Source organism: Triturus cristatus, chromosome 9, assembly GCF_964204655.1.
Source record: "Triturus cristatus chromosome 9, aTriCri1.1, whole genome shotgun sequence".
Lineage (NCBI taxonomy): Eukaryota > Metazoa > Chordata > Amphibia > Caudata > Salamandridae > Triturus > Triturus cristatus.
Window position 1 is genome coordinate 1,196,596,537 of NC_140592.1, and position 17,711 is coordinate 1,196,614,247.

Consider the following 17,711-nt stretch of genomic DNA (forward strand, 5'->3'; position numbering starts at 1 on the left):
GGGTTTGGCGCGTATGGGGGATTCCAGTGCACCCAGCCAGGGGTTCGTATGTCAGCTGCAGGGGAGCAATGTGCAGGGGGGTGGGTGAGGTGTGAGCACAGTAGGGTAGGGGGCATGTTTGCACAGTGGTGAAGAGAGGGGGTGGGGCCTGAGGTGACATGTGTGCAAACACGCCCTGTGGCACATTTTAAGTTAGGGAATTAATTCCCCTTTAATCCTAAGGGCCCCTGGGGGCCAACTAGCCCACCCGGTACTTCCAGTAAGCGCCTGAGGCCTGCGTTGTAGAGAGGTGGTCCAGGCCACGTCCCTTATTACACCTCTCTGCAATGCAGCTCTGTGGCGCTTACTGGAGGTACCTGGTGGGCTAGTTGAACCCCAGGGTCCTACAGGATTCAAGGGGACTTAATCCCCCAACCTAAAATGCACCAAGGGGCGTGTTTGCACAGTGGTGAAGGGAGGGGGCAGGGCCTGTGGTGACATGTGTGCATACACGCCCTGTTGCACGTTTTAAGTTGGGGAATTAATTCCCCTTCAATCCTGAGGGCGCGTTTGCAGAGTGGTGGAGAAAGGGGGCATGGCGTTTGTCTACCTCTCACCAATCCCACTGCTTTGGGCTTACTGGAGGTAAAATATAGGCTAGTTGGCCCCTAAAGGACCCCCAGCAGTGAAGGGGACCTAAATCCCCATCCAAGAGCGTGCCAGGGAGTGCGTTTGTAGAGTGGTTTGCAAAGTGGGCATGGCCTGGTACGAGTACTTACCAATGCTGCTGTGTGGGACTGACTGGAGGCAATAGTTTGGGAAGTTGGTTCCCAAGGATGTCCTCGGGGGCAACTACCCCTCTTGTTACCTCCAGTAAGTCCCACACAGTGGGATTGCTAAGACGTCTTCGGAGGCCATGGCCCCCTTTCTCTTACCACTCTGCAAACGTGCCTCGTGGCAGACTACGGGATGGGGGATGAAGTCCAATTTAGTCCTGAGGGAGATTGGAGGCCAACAATCCCTCCTGGTACCTCCTGTAAGTCCTACGCAGCGGAATTCCTGAGCGTTGGTTGGATGCCCAGGCACCCTTTCTCCACCACTCTGCAAACGTAGGTGTTTTCACTGTATTCTAAGTGTCTTTTAGCATAGCACTGGCTCTAGGCCTGGTTAGTCAGAGTCAGTTGCCACCAGAAGCCGTCTGAAAAGGTTGTGGGCACAGGATGATTTTGCAACAAGGCCTCTTTCTGCTCCTCTGTTGGTTCTTTCTGCACATGTCTTGCTTCTTCCTGCACTTTTCTTTGTCTTCTTTCTGCATTTCTTTTGCCTCTTTCTGTGCGTTTTTTCTTCTTTCTTCACATGTCCTACCTCTGTAGGCATGGTTAGAAACTCGCATTTAAAAAACATTAGAAATTCACTTAAAAAACATAGGATTCAGGCACGTTATAGTTAGAAATTAGCATTTAAAAAACCTTTGAAATTCACTGAAAAAAACCATAGGTTTCAGGCACGTTATAATTAGAAATTAGCATTTAAAAATCCTTTGAAATTCACTGAAAAAACCAAAGGTTTCAGGCACGTTATAGTTAGAAATGAGCATTTAAAAAAACTTAGGGGCAATATAGTTAGTTGGACATTTCACTCGTACAAAACCAGTGAAATTGCCCCGTTATAGTTAGTTCAGCTAACCATAACTCGCACTCCCGCAATGCACTGCTGATAACGTCACATAGTACATCACTCATGACATGTTTAGTGACATTACTGATGACATCACTGATGACATCTCAAATGACATCACTGATGACATCACTGATTACATCATCCATGTGATAATTTCATGCATTTTCTCACACCCTAATATAACTTTTGATACACCCACACGAAATTACAGACTGCCATTCTCAAAACCATAGACACTCCAACACCAATAACTACATACCCATTCACTGATTCTTAGGTCTACACACACATCCTCTCACTCACGCGTACAGTCACTCGTACTTACGGTAACTCTGTACAGGACTATCATATGCACTCATACACCTATATAGACACTCACACACCACCACTCATCCATAGAGGTACTCACACACCTAGTCAGTCATGCAAATAATTAATCACACTCCCATTTACTCACCTATACAGGCATACACACCAGCTCACTTACTGATACAAATACAATTTTTATGATCTTCTACAATCACTGATACAAGCACACACTCATCCATACATCCACTCTCACAATCACACACTCTCACTTACAGCCATTTAAATACTCTAACACACATATATACTGCCTTTCACATATGTAGTTACTCACACATGTACCACTGAGATATACATTCACTCACTAACACACCCATACACACACTCACCACCCATACAGTCCATCACAGATGCACTCTTGAAACCATGCACCCAGTGAATCACTGACTCACAAATCTATGCACAGAATCACACACACCCCACCCACACAAACACTCAGGCACCCATACAGATACTCAGACAACCAATCAATAACTCATATAGACACTCATGTAGCTATTCACAAACCCATGCAGCCGCTTACACACCAACAGACAGACGGATACAGACATTCACAGAGTTCAGTCACTTACACTTGCAGTAAGATATGTTTAATCACTCACTTATATAGTCAGTCACACACCTACTAAATCATCCATTCAGACACTTAGACACCCACTCATTGTTCAATAGGCCTTTCCCTATATATATTAAACATATTTAAACTTTACAGAAACACACAGTCACTGGATGATGTCATCAGTAATATCATCAGTGATGTCATGTGAGATGTCCTCAGTAATGTCATAAGTGATGTCACTGACCATGTCATGAGTGATGTAATATGTGACGTCATCAGCAGTGCATTGCGGGGGCGCAAGTTATAGTTAGCTGAACTGACTATAACGTGGGAATTTCATTGGTTTTGTGCGAGTGAAATGTCCAACTAACTATAACGCCCCAGAAACCTATGGTTTTTTCAGTGAATATATATTCACTGAAAAAACCATAGGTTTCAGGGACATTATAGTTAGCTGGACATTTCACTGTTACAAAACTATAGAAATTCCACAGTTATAGTTAGTTCAGCTAACTATAACTCATGCACCCGCAATGCACTGTTCATGAGGTCATATATTACATCATTCATAACGTGGTCAGTGACATCACTGATGACATCACTGATGACATCTCAAATGACATCACTGATGACATCACTAATAGTTATAGTTAGCTGAACTAACTATAATGTTGGAATTTCTATGATTTTGTAAGAGTGAAATGTCCAGCTAACTATCACACCCCTGAAACCTATGTTTTTTTCAGTGTATTTCTAAGGTTTTTTAAATGCTAATTTCTAACTATAACATACCTGAAACCAATGCTTTTTTCAGTGAATTTCAATGGTTTTTTAAATGCTAATTTCTAACTGTGACATCCCTATTAAGTCCCCTTGAATCCTGAAGGTCCCTGGGGCCAACAAGCCCACCAGGTGCCTCCAGTAAGCGCCACAGACTTGTGTCTTGAGGTCCTCAGGACACCAGAGGACCTCATCGCCCCACCAGCAGTGCACCAGAAGCCGCGTTTGCAGCATGGTTTAAAAAGGGGCGTGGCATCAGAGCACCTCTCTGAAACGTAGCCCTGTGGCATTTACAAGAGGTACCTGGTGGACTAGTTGGCCCCCAGCGACCCTCAGGATTGAAGGAGAATTAATACCCCAACTAGCCCACCAGCTACCTCCAGTAAGCTCCACAGAGCTGCGTTGCAGAGTGGTGTAAAAAGGGGGCGTGGCGTGGACCACCATTCTGCAACACAGCTCCCTAGTGCTTACTGGAGGTACCTGGTGGGCTAGTTGGCCCCCAGGAACCCTTAGGATTGAAGGGGACTTAACCCTCCAACTTAAAACGTGCCACAGGGCACGTTTTCACACTTGTCAAATCAGGCCCCGCCCCCTCTCTGCACCAATGTGCAAACGCGCCCTCTGAAGAACCAGAACTATTTGGGTCTAGCGGCGCAGGGTACGCCCAAGTCTCCGGAGTTCTCCTGCTCAGCTACACAGAGACACAGGACACTCTGTCGGCGTTAGAAGATCAGATTTATTTAGCTGCAGCTAGTACAGTTATCCTAGAAGTACACAAAGTAGGTTCTCAGGAGACTGCCACTTCACTCTGTGGCGCATAGGGTTTTATACTATACAGGGTTCAGAAACATTTACTAAGAACACTCCCAGAACACACGAGAAAGAACCAATAAGGAAAGTTGGAAAACAAGATAGAACCAATAGGAAAGATTGGAAAACAAAAGTGTCAGATGACTCGAAGAAACCTCTCCTCCAATCATGTCTGTCACCCCTCCCTCAAGCTAATTCATTAACAGATTCATAACTAACTTGCAGGTGGCGAGATACGTTTATGTGTGTTGGAGGACAGTTGTGAAACGAGAGAATGCTAGCAGAAGGCAGTGAAGGCCAGGGGACAAGATAAAGTCAGAAAAGAATGGTGTGAATCAATAGATAGTTGAGACAGGGATTAGGAAAGCCAGACAGGGATTAGTGTACTCGGCCAGTCCTAACACCAGCTTTATAAATAGAGACAGAAAACGTATTTCGACACCAGGGTGTAGAAAAAGCAGAATAGACTTTGCTCGCCGTGCTGCCTGAGTGATGGCAACATAAAATGGCGGTGGAGCACAAAATGGCGGGTCGATTTGATCGTGATCAGAAATCGAGGTTCGTCAGACCCTCCTTTTGCCAGAACTCAGGCAATATAGACTCATGCTAATCTGAGTCAATGTCGATAGACATGAGGTCATCAAGTTGTTGCTGTAACATCATTCTTATGTTTTCCGTTACTTGTGGTTTGGGTTTTGGAATGCACATAGTAGCACAAAGGTCACAAATAGTGGGACCACAGTGCATACAAAGGCAACAGGAGAAAATAATGGTCAGAATTATACCAAGGAATGTTAATGCTTTCCAACCCCATTTGGACAGTAGTCCCCAAAACCACTCCGTAAAAGGCCAATCTCCTTCGTCCTGGTGAATAGACTCGGAGATTATGTGCAACTTGGAGATAGCTTGGTATACTGTCGGAGCGTCATTAGGTATGAAAATACAACAACTTGACCCGATCAATTTGCACACTCCACCACGATCTGCGAGAACAAAATCTAAGGCAACTCGATTCTGTAAGGTCATAAGACGATCCGCCTGTAGTTCTGCCGTGATGTTACTCAAGGCTCCTACAGTGATGTCTATTGTGGTTTCTACGACACGAACCAGTTGCCTTATATTTCTGCTGTTGGCCATTGGACCTCAGAAAGGAAGAAATCCTTTGAGGAAATCCCCTCCCTCCTGTCCTGCTGTTTCCTTTGATTTGATAATCCCTCTGCCGTATCTGGTTCGATGATGGTTTGCGGAAGCGGTGTAAGTAGGAGGAAGAAGAAAGGCTATATAACAAGTACCGGAGAAACCCGTTGGTAACCATGTATAAGCTCTGTTATAGCAAATGAAATAGGTGCCTTGAGATGGTACTAGAGGAGGCGAGTTCTGAGAGAAATATACGTACGTGTAGGAGCAATTATTCCTTTGTATAGTGTCAGAAGAGCGATCATTTATCTGTAAGCAGAAGTTGCCCTGATGTGGTATAGTCCAAATCGGTGAAGACTTTCCTTTCTTAACTTTATCACTAAGACTGGACATATATTGGGTGACATTCCAATTGGTGTATGCCTTTCTTTCATCAATGGAGATTTTACTATTTTCCATGATTTTAGCCATAGCCACCATTCCCTTAATCAAAGAACTATGACTAAAATCAGGATTGCTAACATGGGAATTAATAGATCGTCTGAATTTGCTTTGATAAGCATTGGAGAAGATGACGAAATAAGCCCAAGCAGAACCCTCATAAGAAAACGGGAGAACTAAATATGGCATTCCTTTCTCTGTGGTGTGTGGCATAAGTCCACACACCCAACAATCAGTCGTATTGACCACTAACTGATGCTGATGTAGTAACTGGATAAAGGAATTGTTATAATATTCAGTTCTTCTAATGAGTTCATGTTGAGGAAGAGTATGAAAGAGATGTGGAGAGACAGTTGAAGAAGACGAAGAAGGAGAAGGAGATATAACTTTTGGCTGCATAGCATAAATAATCCAATTTATAAATGCCAAAACAATACACAATAATATAATAACACATAAAGTTATACTGAAACGACTGTACATTATTTTACAGGATTCTTTCTTTATTTCTTCTTTTCTCTCTCTCTTGCCTAGTGTAGTTTCCATCTTACTAATGGATGCTCACGGCAATCTTCCTCAATCGCTGAATCACGATTGTCTACCGTCCTATGATACTGTCAAGTCCTGCAGGCCTATTGCCACTACTCAGGTCGTGATTCAGACTCCTACCGTGACCCTGAAACCGGGACAGAATACTACACAGGAGAGAAAGGTATTTAAATGTTCTTTGGTCTAGGTCTTAAGTGGTATTGCTCCTTCCCAGGTGTGTTTTGGTCTTGGAACAATGTTCGTGGATTAGTCGTTTCTAAGCGACGATGTGGTGGTATTGCCTCTTGCAAAACGTCGTAGTCCTCTTTCTCAGACAGTGTCTCTTTCAGGTGTGCATCGCTAAAAGGCACGAATCGTGGAGTCCTTTCAGTTTCACTGTCACCAACACCTCTACGAACCCACTGATCAAAGGGCAAAGGCAAAGGCACTTTCTTGCAATGCACACCGTGAATCCAATTTTTCTTTCCTTCGACTTTAACTGCTGTTCTCGTGGTCAGCAAGACCATCCGGGGCTCCCGCCATCTGGGTTCCAAATTCTTTTTCTTCTGAAAGTTTCGGGTGCAGACCCAGTCACCTGGTCGGATGGAATGACCTGGGTCTGTAGAAGCCTCCGGCAGAGCACTCTGAACCTGTTGATCGAGAACACGCAATTTAGTCGTGAGATCATGCAGATAATCAATCAACATTGGATACGGCAAGTCTGAGTATTTCTTAGGGCGAGGGACTCCCCAAACATTAGCTGGGCGACCAAAAACCACTTCGTAAGGGCTAAGTCCCAAACGAGAGTGTACTGCAGTTCTGGTGGATAGCAAGGCTAATGGCAAAGCATCAGGCCAATTGAGTCCTGTACTCGCTTGAACCTTTGCTAGCTTCAACTTCAAGGTTCCATTGTAACATTCTACTAAACCCGCTGACTGTGGATGATTTGCCGCATGGAACTTTTGCTTGATACCAAGACCTGCACAAACTTTCTGCATAACTTGGCCAACAAATTTGCTCCCATTGTCACTTCAGACAATGCGCGGCAAGCCAAACCTGGGGAAAAATAATTGTAGTAGAACTTTAGCTGTGGATAAAGCTGTGTTATCCTTCACGGGGTATGCTTCTATCCATCTTGAAAAGGCGCATACTACCACCAGAACATATTTGAGGTTGTTGCATCGTTCCATGTGAATATAATCGATCTGCAACACCTCAAATGGATATGTCGGAGGGGCAAAGTCACCTGCTGGAGTTGGGGTTCCCTTTCCCGGATTGTACATCAGACAAACAATACAATGTTTCACTACATTGTCTGCGCATTTTGGGATTGTGTTATTTTGCCACACTGGAGCCAGAAGCTTGCATATGCCTTTCGCACTTAAGTGAGCTGGACCATGTGCCATAGTAACCACCGGGAGTACATAGGCATCCGGTAACAGCCAACGTTGATGTTCAGATAGTTCTATCCAACAACCCATTTCGTCTAACATTCCTGTACTTTCTTTCCACTTGCTCAATTCCCTCTCCAAAACCTCTTTCTGAATCGCTTTTACGCTTCCTACTGTATTCTCATACATTCCTCTCTCTCTGACCCAATTTGCAGGACCTGCCACATACATTTGACTTGTAAAATCTCTTGCTGTCTTTTTCGCAGTTTCATCTGCAAGTGCATTTCCTCGACCAACGTCATCTGTAATTTTTTTTGTGTGCACCACACTTCACGATCGCTATTTGGGTGGGTAAGGCAAGTGATTCGAGGAGATCAGTCACTAACTGACCATGTTGTATTTTGGTACCATGTGAGGTAAGGAAACCCCTTTCCTTCCAGAGACGCCCAAAGTTGAACGCTACACCAAAAGCATATTGGCTGTCAGTGTACACGTTCACTCTCTTCCCTTTCGACAATACACAGGCTCTGGTTAAAGCTATCAATTCTGCTGCTTGTGCTGAATTATGTCTAATACGTGCAGCTTCCACCACTGTGTGCAAAGTAGTCACAGCATAGGCTCAAACTGTATCTCCATTAGGCATTTTAAAACAAGAACCGTCTACCCATAGAGTTCCATCCGGATTCTCTAGTGGTGCATATTTCAGGTCAATCCTTCCTTTCGTCTCTTCCTCAGTACGGAAGAAACAATCATGCCATTCTTCAACACTTTCCTCATTTGGAAGGGGCAACAGAGTGGCTGGATTCAGGGTATTAAATCGTTTGATGTGTACGTGGCTAGACAACAGCGTCAGCTCGTATCCAGTTAGACGTGCACTCGTAAGATGCTGCGTTTTGGTTCTGTTTAGTAAGGTATCCACTGCATGTGGCACCATGACAATGAGAGTGTTATCCAACACTACTCCAGCAGACTGTCGAATAGAAATTGCTGCTGCTGCTGTCGCTTTGAGACAACTGGGCAATGCTTTAGCTACAGGATCTAGCGTAGCCGAAAAATAGGCACATGGCCGCTGTTTGTCTCCAAATTGCTGTGTTAGAACTGACAATGCACAACCTTCTTTCTCATGAACATAGAGCGTAAAAGGCTTAGTGTAATCGGGGGTACCCAATACAGGAGCAGAACACAGAGCGGTACGTAAATCAGTGAAACTCTTTTGGCACTCATCAGTCCATGGAAGGGGCTGAGGCGTATCTTTTAAAGTGAGTGCCAACAAAGGTTTGGCTATCAGAGAGAAGTTAGGGATCCACTGTCTACAATAAGAGGTGATACCCAGAAAGGCACGTACCTCCCTTTGTGTGGATGGCACAGACATTCCCGTAATCGCCTGAATTCGTTCTGGCGTTAATCGCCGTCCCTCCTTTGATAGGAGATGACCCAAATAGGTAACCTCTCGACAGACATATTGTAATTTGGAAGGTGAAACCTTATGATTCAGATTAAACAAATGGCGTAATAATGCAACAGTGACATTTTTACAAATCTCTTCTGAATCAGCGGCTACTAACAAGTCATCCATATACAGGATGAGAGCAGCACCAGACGGTAAATGAAAAGTATCAAGATGACATTTTAAAGCTTGGCTGTAAATAGAGGGACTTTCACAATAGCCTTGAGGTGCACGCTTAAACCGGAAGCTTCGGCCTCCAACAGAGAAGCCAAAAATATCCCTACTCTCTCCTGCAATGGGGATACCAAAGAAGGCATTCTTCAGATCAATAACAGAGAACCAAGTCTCTGTGGAAGGTATCATTGTCAACAGAGCAGTGATATCAGGAACAACAGGAAATTGTGGGACAACAATTTTGTTTACCTCCCGCAGATCAATTACAAAACGATATACAGGTGGTTGAGAAGGATCAGTGCATTTGAGAACAGAAAGAATAGGACTATTGCATGTGTTACCTCTTGTTTCTTCAACCACACCCTTCTGGATCAAATCATGAATAATTTCCAAAAGCGCTTTTTCACCTTCAGTGGAAATTTTATACTACGGGATACGCGGTAATTCAACATTAGGCTTGAGAGTAACAACATAAGGTGGAATCTCAAGACAACCCACATCATTTGGACCCGTGGCCCAAAGTGTTGCTGGAAGGGAAAGTAATTCAGGTGGAAACTGATCTTTGGACAAATACATTGGAGAGATCAATTTCTGTCCCAAAGTAAGATGTACACCAGAAGGAGAACAATATATCGTAGCATGCATTCTTTTCAATAGGTCTAAACCCAACAGATTCTCACCGCAACCATTCGTTAACAGAAGTGGAGCTTCCAAATCATAGGGACCAACTGAAATAGGCAAAGGGCAAGAAACGGGGTTGCGAACAGGGGCGCCAGAGAAACCTACAGAAACATTTGTTAAGCCAGACAAAGGTGCCCCAAGGAGTTTTGAATGAATGATAGAACTTCTCATCGCCCCAGTATCTAAAAGAAATGGCTCTGAAACACCCATCGTAGTGACGTTAACATAAGGTCCATTCTGATCTACTGGAATCGACACAACTCCTTCACTTTGCCCATGGCTGTCCTAGTTGGCATGAAGACTCTCATTTCCGTTTTCAACATAATAATCTTCATTATAATATTGCGTAGACCTAACATTTTGCTGATCAAAACAGTTCACAGAATTGGGAGATGGAAGGGTACGCTGTTCTTGAGTCAACACACCTCGACCTCTACCTCTGTTTGCTGACTGGAGGCCAGCACGACCTCGTGGAGCAGATAACGCTCCATTGCGCTGCAATAAAACCGGACAACTATTCTTAAACTGACCTTCCTCTCTACAATAGGCACATTGATTAGGTCCCAACAAAGGTCGCGGAATGTATGGCTCAGGCTTTTGATACAACCTCTGAAACTGCGGAGGCTGTTGAAGCTGAGGCTGTACATAGCGTGGAGGATAGGCTTGTTGCAAGAGAACCTTCGTTTTTAATTCTTTAGTCTATTTCTCTTGCTTTTCCTTCTCTTCTTTATCTCTGTTTTCGTAATATTGTGCAGTAGCCAATATCTGGGCAGAAGAGGAAACAGCCCATGAACTTTCAGAATCTTTTAATTTGTGTGACAGCTCGGGAAGCAAATTGAATATGAATTTGTCCACAAATAATCGCTGTCCACTTTCTGTAGCCATATCTTGACCACTGTGATCAATAAAGGTCTCTACAAAACGAGTGAAGAAGTCAGAAACACTTTCATCTTTCTTTTGTTTGCATGCTGCTAATTTATCCCAATTAACTCTTAATGCAGGCATCATAGTTTTCATTAATATAATAATCCTACCAGGGAGTTCTGAAATCAAAGCTTCAGGTTTTGCACCACCCACTTGATCTCTATCTATATTAGTTATAACATCCCAAGTAGCACCTAGTTCCTGCGCGTGATCCTCTCTACGAATCTTAGCCCATATTGTCTGTGGGACTACATTTCCCATTAACATGTCGATATCAGCTAAATTTATGATGCAAGCATCAACTGTCTGTGATAATTCTTTGTAATAACCTGCAGGGTTCTTACGGGGATCTGGTAGAGTCTGCTTAAGAGCCAGGACTTCAGACCGTTTCCATGGAACATGTACCCATATACGCTGAAAATGAGCAGGAATAAGTGGATTAGCACCTACTGCTGCAACCTCTTCCTTCCATACTGGAGGAACCTCTCTCATGGGATAGTTTTTCGACGTCAGTTTAACCGTCGGATCAGAATCAAGAAAAGTCTGAGAGAACAACAAGGATCTATAAGAAATAAGTGTCCTTATAGCTCTCTCAACCTTAGAACCCACAATAAGTCCTTTATCAAAATCAGCCTGAACATCTAACAGGTCTTGTGAGATCGGACTCGAACTCACATCTTCCCATTCTTTAATGAGAGTATCGCACATCATATTAAAAACATATCTTTGCGTAGGCGCATTCCATTGGGAGAAGGTAGGCATAATATCAAGCACACTATATTGTGGACCCTTCTTGATCCATTTTCGTGCGAGAGAGTCCAACTTCTCTCGTTCTTCAAAATCTGGGAACTGACTACGAGACTGTCTTCGAGCAAAAGCCGGAGACACACTTAAAGCTCCAAAGAAAGGAGATAGAATACCAGTGACAGTGTCTGTGAGACGCTTAAGCACAGACGGAGAATTAGACATAAGAATTGGAGATAAAGTATTAGGAGAACTGACAGGAGAAGAATCGATAATTGCAGGAGGAGCAGAAGGCAAAGGAGATCTAAGATCAGGAGATGAGGGCAAGGAAGTCGAATTTAATGGTAAAACTGACAAGGGCGGTAATACTGGAGAAGGCAAATGCGGAAGAGCCGGAACAGGCGGAGGCACCGCTGGCGGATGGGCAGGCTGTAAAGGCTGAGGTGCATTGGCAATTTGTACATAGGGCGGAGGCAACCTCAATAAATGGGACATTAGGGGATCTTCCTCTATATCTTTCTTTTTATCAGAAGGAGAAACAGTCAACACCGGATAGCATTTATCTATTGCCATGCAATGCTGTCTCTCTGAAATTACAGTTACTTTATCAATTTCATCATCTTTAAATTGTTGGGCAGCCTGTATAATCCTCATACCCTGTGCTTTTCTATCTCGTTTTGCTTGTTTAATTTCTTTCTGTTTGGCTTCCTTTCGCCAAAGGCGGAAAGAGTCAAACATTGCCGGCCAGGCTTTTCTTTTGAATAAAACTGCTTCCAAATTATCTAACACATCAGGATCAAAGCTACCATTTTCTGGCCATTTTAGAACACCATCTTTCTTTGTGTATCGGGTCCATGTCTCATTGAAGGCAATGGGGCCAATACCATGTTTTGAATAGAGCTCATATGTAGGAGTTCCAACCGAAGGAATCGGACAAGAGTCCTCAAGTCGGGAATCCCTATTACAACCAAAGCAACCAAATTTTTCAAACTTAGTCAGACCAGGCATCTCTCGATATTTCCTGTCTGTTCACAAACTTCAAGGGAGTAAAACTCAGTTTACGCAGCACAAATGCACTTACCCTCGGTTTTGGCTATTGCAACAGTCAAAGACTAAGGCCTACAAATACTAAGAAAAAAAAAAGGACAAAAAAAAATTGTGGGCGCGTCCCACGAAGATACTTAACTAAGGACGTCTTCTCACACCAACAGAGGCCCGTCTATCGTCTCGCCTTACCATACATCATCAAAGGAAGGGCCAAAGCAGGGCGGCAGTCAGGGCAGCGGTCGTCAGTAGCCGTCAGGAAGGAGTAACCGCGCTGCAAAAGACCTTCGGACCACTTTCAACATATAGGGGTCGCTTAATGTGGCTCACGAACCCTCCGGACTTTTCGTGCGGGGCTCCTCACGACCTTCAGGCAGAACCGGTACCACTGAAGCCGCCCGACGTTGGGCGCCAGTTGAAGAACCAGAACTCTTTGGGTATGGCGGTGCAGGGTACGCCCAAGTCTCCGGAGTTCTCCTGCTCAGCTATACAGAGACACGGGACACTCTGTCGGCGTTAGAAGATCAGATTTATTTAGCTGCAGCTAGTACAGTTATCCTAGAAGTACACAAAGTAGGTTCTCAGGAGACTGCCACTTCACTCTGTGGCGCACAGGGTTTAATACTATACAGGGTTCAGAAACATTTACTAAGAACACTCCCAGAACACACGAGAAAGAACCAATAAGGAAAGTTGGAAAACAAGATAGAACCAATAGGAAAGATTGGAAAACAAAAGTGTCAGATGACTCGAAGAAACCTCTCCTCCAATCATGTCTGTCACCCCTCCCTCAAGCTAATTCATTAACAGATTCATAACTAACTTGCAGGTGGCGAGATACGTTTGTGTGTGTTGGAGGACAGTTGTGAAACGAGAGAATGCTAGCAGAAGGCAGTGAAGGCCAGGGGACAAGATCAAGTCAGAAAAGAATGGTGTGAATCAATAGATAGTTGAGACAGGGATTAGGAAAGCCAGACAGGGATTAGTGTACTCGGCCAGTCCTAACACCAGTTTTGTAAATAGAGGCAGAAAACTTATTTCGACACCAGGGTGTAGAAAAAGCAGAATATACTTTGCTCGCCGTGCTGCCTGAGTGATGGCAACATAAAATGGCGGTGGAGCACAAAATGGCGGGTCGATTCGATCGTGATCAGAAATCGAGGTTCCTCACCTCTGGTGCATTGTAAATTGGGGGATTAAATCCCCATGAGTCCTGAGGGTGCCTGGGGTCCAACTAGCCCACCAGGTATCTCCAGTAAGCACCACAGAGCTGCGTTTCAGAGAGGTGTCAAAAGGGGCATGGCCTCGGACCACATCTCTGCAAGGCAGCCTGGTGGGCTAGTTGGACCCCAGGGACCCCCAGTATTGAAGGGGAATTAATTCCCCAACTTAAAATGTGCCACAGGGCGCGTTTGCAGAGTGTTGCTGGGAGGGGGCGGGGCCTCCGGCACGATGCTGGTCTTTTTTTTAATTTTTTTTAGAAGGGGGCTGTGTGGCCCTTTTTTTCTCCATTTTATGGGCCCTGGGGACCCCAACCCCCAGTGCCTGACCCTTTTAAAAAAGAATAATAATAATGTAAACGGGAAGGGGGCCGCGTGGGCCCCCCTCCCATGGCCAATTTTGGCCCCTGGGACCCCATCCCCCGGGGCATGGCCACATATATTTAATTTTTTTAAGGAGGGGGGCTGCGTTGCCCCCCTCCTGAGGCCTCTATTGGCCCCATGGACCCCATTACACAGGGCCGGCCTTTATTTGTATTTATTTTTTTATTTTTTGGGGCCACTTCTAGCCCCGGGGACCTCATCCCCCGGGGCCTGGCCACTCCGTTGGGGACCGTGGGGGGAGCCCCAATGCCCCCACAGTCCCGCCGGCTCCCCGCCTCCTGCGGGATCTGGCACTGCTTTTCCACACGGGGAGCTGCTGACATGCAGCTCCCCGTGTGGAAAAGCAATATGCTTTGGATTTTGGAAGCGGGAGCAGAAAACCTGCTCTCGCTTCCAAAATTCTAAGCAGAGTTTGCAATGACAGGGCAGCTCCCTACCTGTCATTGCAAACAGCAGTGTCCCGGAGTGGGCACCCCGGGACACTGTAGGAGCCGGCCCTGGGGGATGGCGGTCCCCAGGGCCATCAAGGGCTCCAGCCCGGGGGAGGTGGCGGTCCCCGTGGCTCGGGGGTCCGTAACGTACCCCCGCATTTGCATTTTAGTGCCCCGGGGAGGTGGCAGTCCACGGGGCATGTGGGGGCGAGCCCCCCCACAGGTTTAAAGTTACAAACAAAAACAAGCCCCGGGGGTGGCGGTCCCCGGGGCTGCGGGGGCCCCCGCAATTACAAAATATAAAATGGACAATGCCCCCGGGTTCTGGCCCACCCGGGGGCTTATAGAAAACGAGCCCGCACTTTGTTTTTTTAAAAATAATTTCGGCTGGATTCGCGACCCCAATGCGACTTCTGCTGAAATTATTTAAAAAATGCTTTTTTTGGCCCTGGGGGTCCTTAAGGGACCCCCTGAGCAGGCTTGGGGGGTCAGGGTGTTTCTAACCTGCCCCCTTTTCTTGTTTTTCAACTTTGTTTTACTGTTTTCTTGTGACTGGGTTCTACAGAGTCACAAGATGGCTGCCAACACTTCCTGGTTTGGAGTGTTGGCAGCCAATCACAGTGAAGCTCGTGGTCGGGAGGGTTCGCAAATCCACCGCGTCCCTAGCTATTGAAACTTTTATTTTTGAATTTCTCAGCAACTAAGTGGGAAGGGTATGCCCAGACGTGGGTTCCGTGCTCACTACACCACAGGATTCAAGCTAGCCTGGCTGATGAATGGTGATGCCCTGAAACCGGTCCCAGGATGCTTGTTTCCTGTCCAGGGCGGACCTGGCTTGGAAGTTCAGGCTGGGCTGTTCGCACAAGGAACAGGGTCAAGACTTATTTGCATATGGCTGGGTCCAAACTGGGGTGGTGTTGTGAGCAAAAGAATGATGGATTAAACCCAGATCCTTGTGACTGGGGGTGAATGTTTGCAATGTGCAGCATGCCGTCTATCAATTGTTTCTTTTGCATATGTCACCCTATGTGGGAAGAATATGCCCAGACGTGGGTCCCGTGCTCACTATACCACAGGATTCAAGCCAGCCTGGCTGCTGAAGGGTGATGCCCTGAAACCGGTCCCAGAATGCTTATTTCCGGTCCAGGGAGGACCTGGCTTGGCAGTTTGGGCTGGAATGTTCCCACAAGGAACAGGGTCCAGACTGATTTGCATATGGCTGGGTCCAAACTGGGGTGGTGAGCAAAAGAATGATGGAATAAACCCAGATCCTTGTGACTGGGGGTGAATGTTTGCATTGTCCAGCATTCCATCCATCAATTGTTTCTTTTGCAATTAAATCTGGGGCAGCATCAAAATCCATGGGTGCTGCGTGGGAAAACCCACGCAATGCCAATGAAATGCCTCCTTGACGCACAAAAAGGCAAGGTAGAGACTTACACTGCTTTGTCTTAATCCATATATTTGAGGCCATGCAAAGCCCTGCAGAGTGGCTTTGCGTCCCCTCATAGATATGATTGAGATGTTTACGTGCTGTAGCGTAAACAAAAGTGATACTTCGGTGATGTATTTATGAGAATAAATAAGCTCCTGAGTCCTGTAATGCCTACATCATTTTTCTGTTGTTACTGGCAGTCAATCAGAGAGCTTACTCCTGTGGGAGTCTGACTTTCGTAGGAGCGACGTGGCCCAAGGACAAAGAGCCTTGGGCCAATCAGAAAACTCCATTTCTGAACTGGCGATCCCGCAAGACTTGTGAGACTCTCATGGACCCAACCATTCAGATGGGAAATATTTTTGAACCTTAATTTCTAAAAAACTACTGAATGGCTTTTCACCAAATTGCAAAAAGTACAAGCTGTAGACCAAGATCTAGTTTCTTGCCAAATTTGGTGTAATTATGTTCAGCAGCTTTTGCTCTAGTCCTAAAGAAGTCTATGCAAAATGCAGAGGGATTTTGCTTTTTTGGACCTCCTTTTTTCTTGGCCCTCTGGTGGGTTCTGCATCGTTCCGGCAATAATAGATTTCAATAAAAACCCTCTGGTGGGCTCCGTGCCCGCAATGTTGAATCTAATTACAATGCTGTTGTACTGCTCGCGGGCTGACAGCCCATGCCCTAGCAGTCTCGTCATATTGTCTTAGACGGCGGTGCAATACCTTGTGGCTTTGGGGCCGCGATAATTATTAACAACAAGTTCCCAAAGGAAATTGGAACGCACACCACAGCAGCTGTTCATAAGAACTTTATTTTGAGGATGACACAACTAGCGGGTACAGTACTTTCCACGCCGTCCGGTTTCGAAGCCTCCCGCTCCTTCTTCACGGGCGTTTGCTGAAGCGCTGCAGTTTAAAGCGTCACTTTGCATGCTTTTAAACCTTTGGCCTAATTAGGCATTTCCGGGTAGGGATCATTTAACTCCTTCGAGTGGGTTGCATGCTGGTTTTTGTAGTGCGCTATATATATATATATATATATATATATATATATATATATATATATATATATATATATATATAATATATATATGTGTATCGTACCTACTGGCGGTTGTCAGTAGGTAGTTATAGCTGGACCTATTTCCATAGTAAATTAATTTTTTGTTTTGCTAATAGCTTTGGCTCCGCTTTCCGAATCTTCACAAAAGTTTCAAACTTTTGCAACAGTTGGTTGAGATGGTGTGGGGATCCGTCAAGCGGGGGCCGAGAAAAAAGGGATGTTGCAAAATGCGTTTTACCCATGCATTTTCCCATGGGGATTTTGAACATGACTACAGCCCGAACTACTGGACAGAATTACACCAGAAAGCTAGATGTTGGTTCAGAAAGGAGCCTTTTTGTGATTTAATGTAAATCTGTTCAGTAGTTTTAGGGACACAATCATATGCATCAAACATTGGTGACTGGGCCTGAATGACTGCACATCTATCAAGAATCCTGGGTTGTAGTAAAGAGCACAATGTCCATAAGCAAAGTGTTCAAATGGTACTGTCG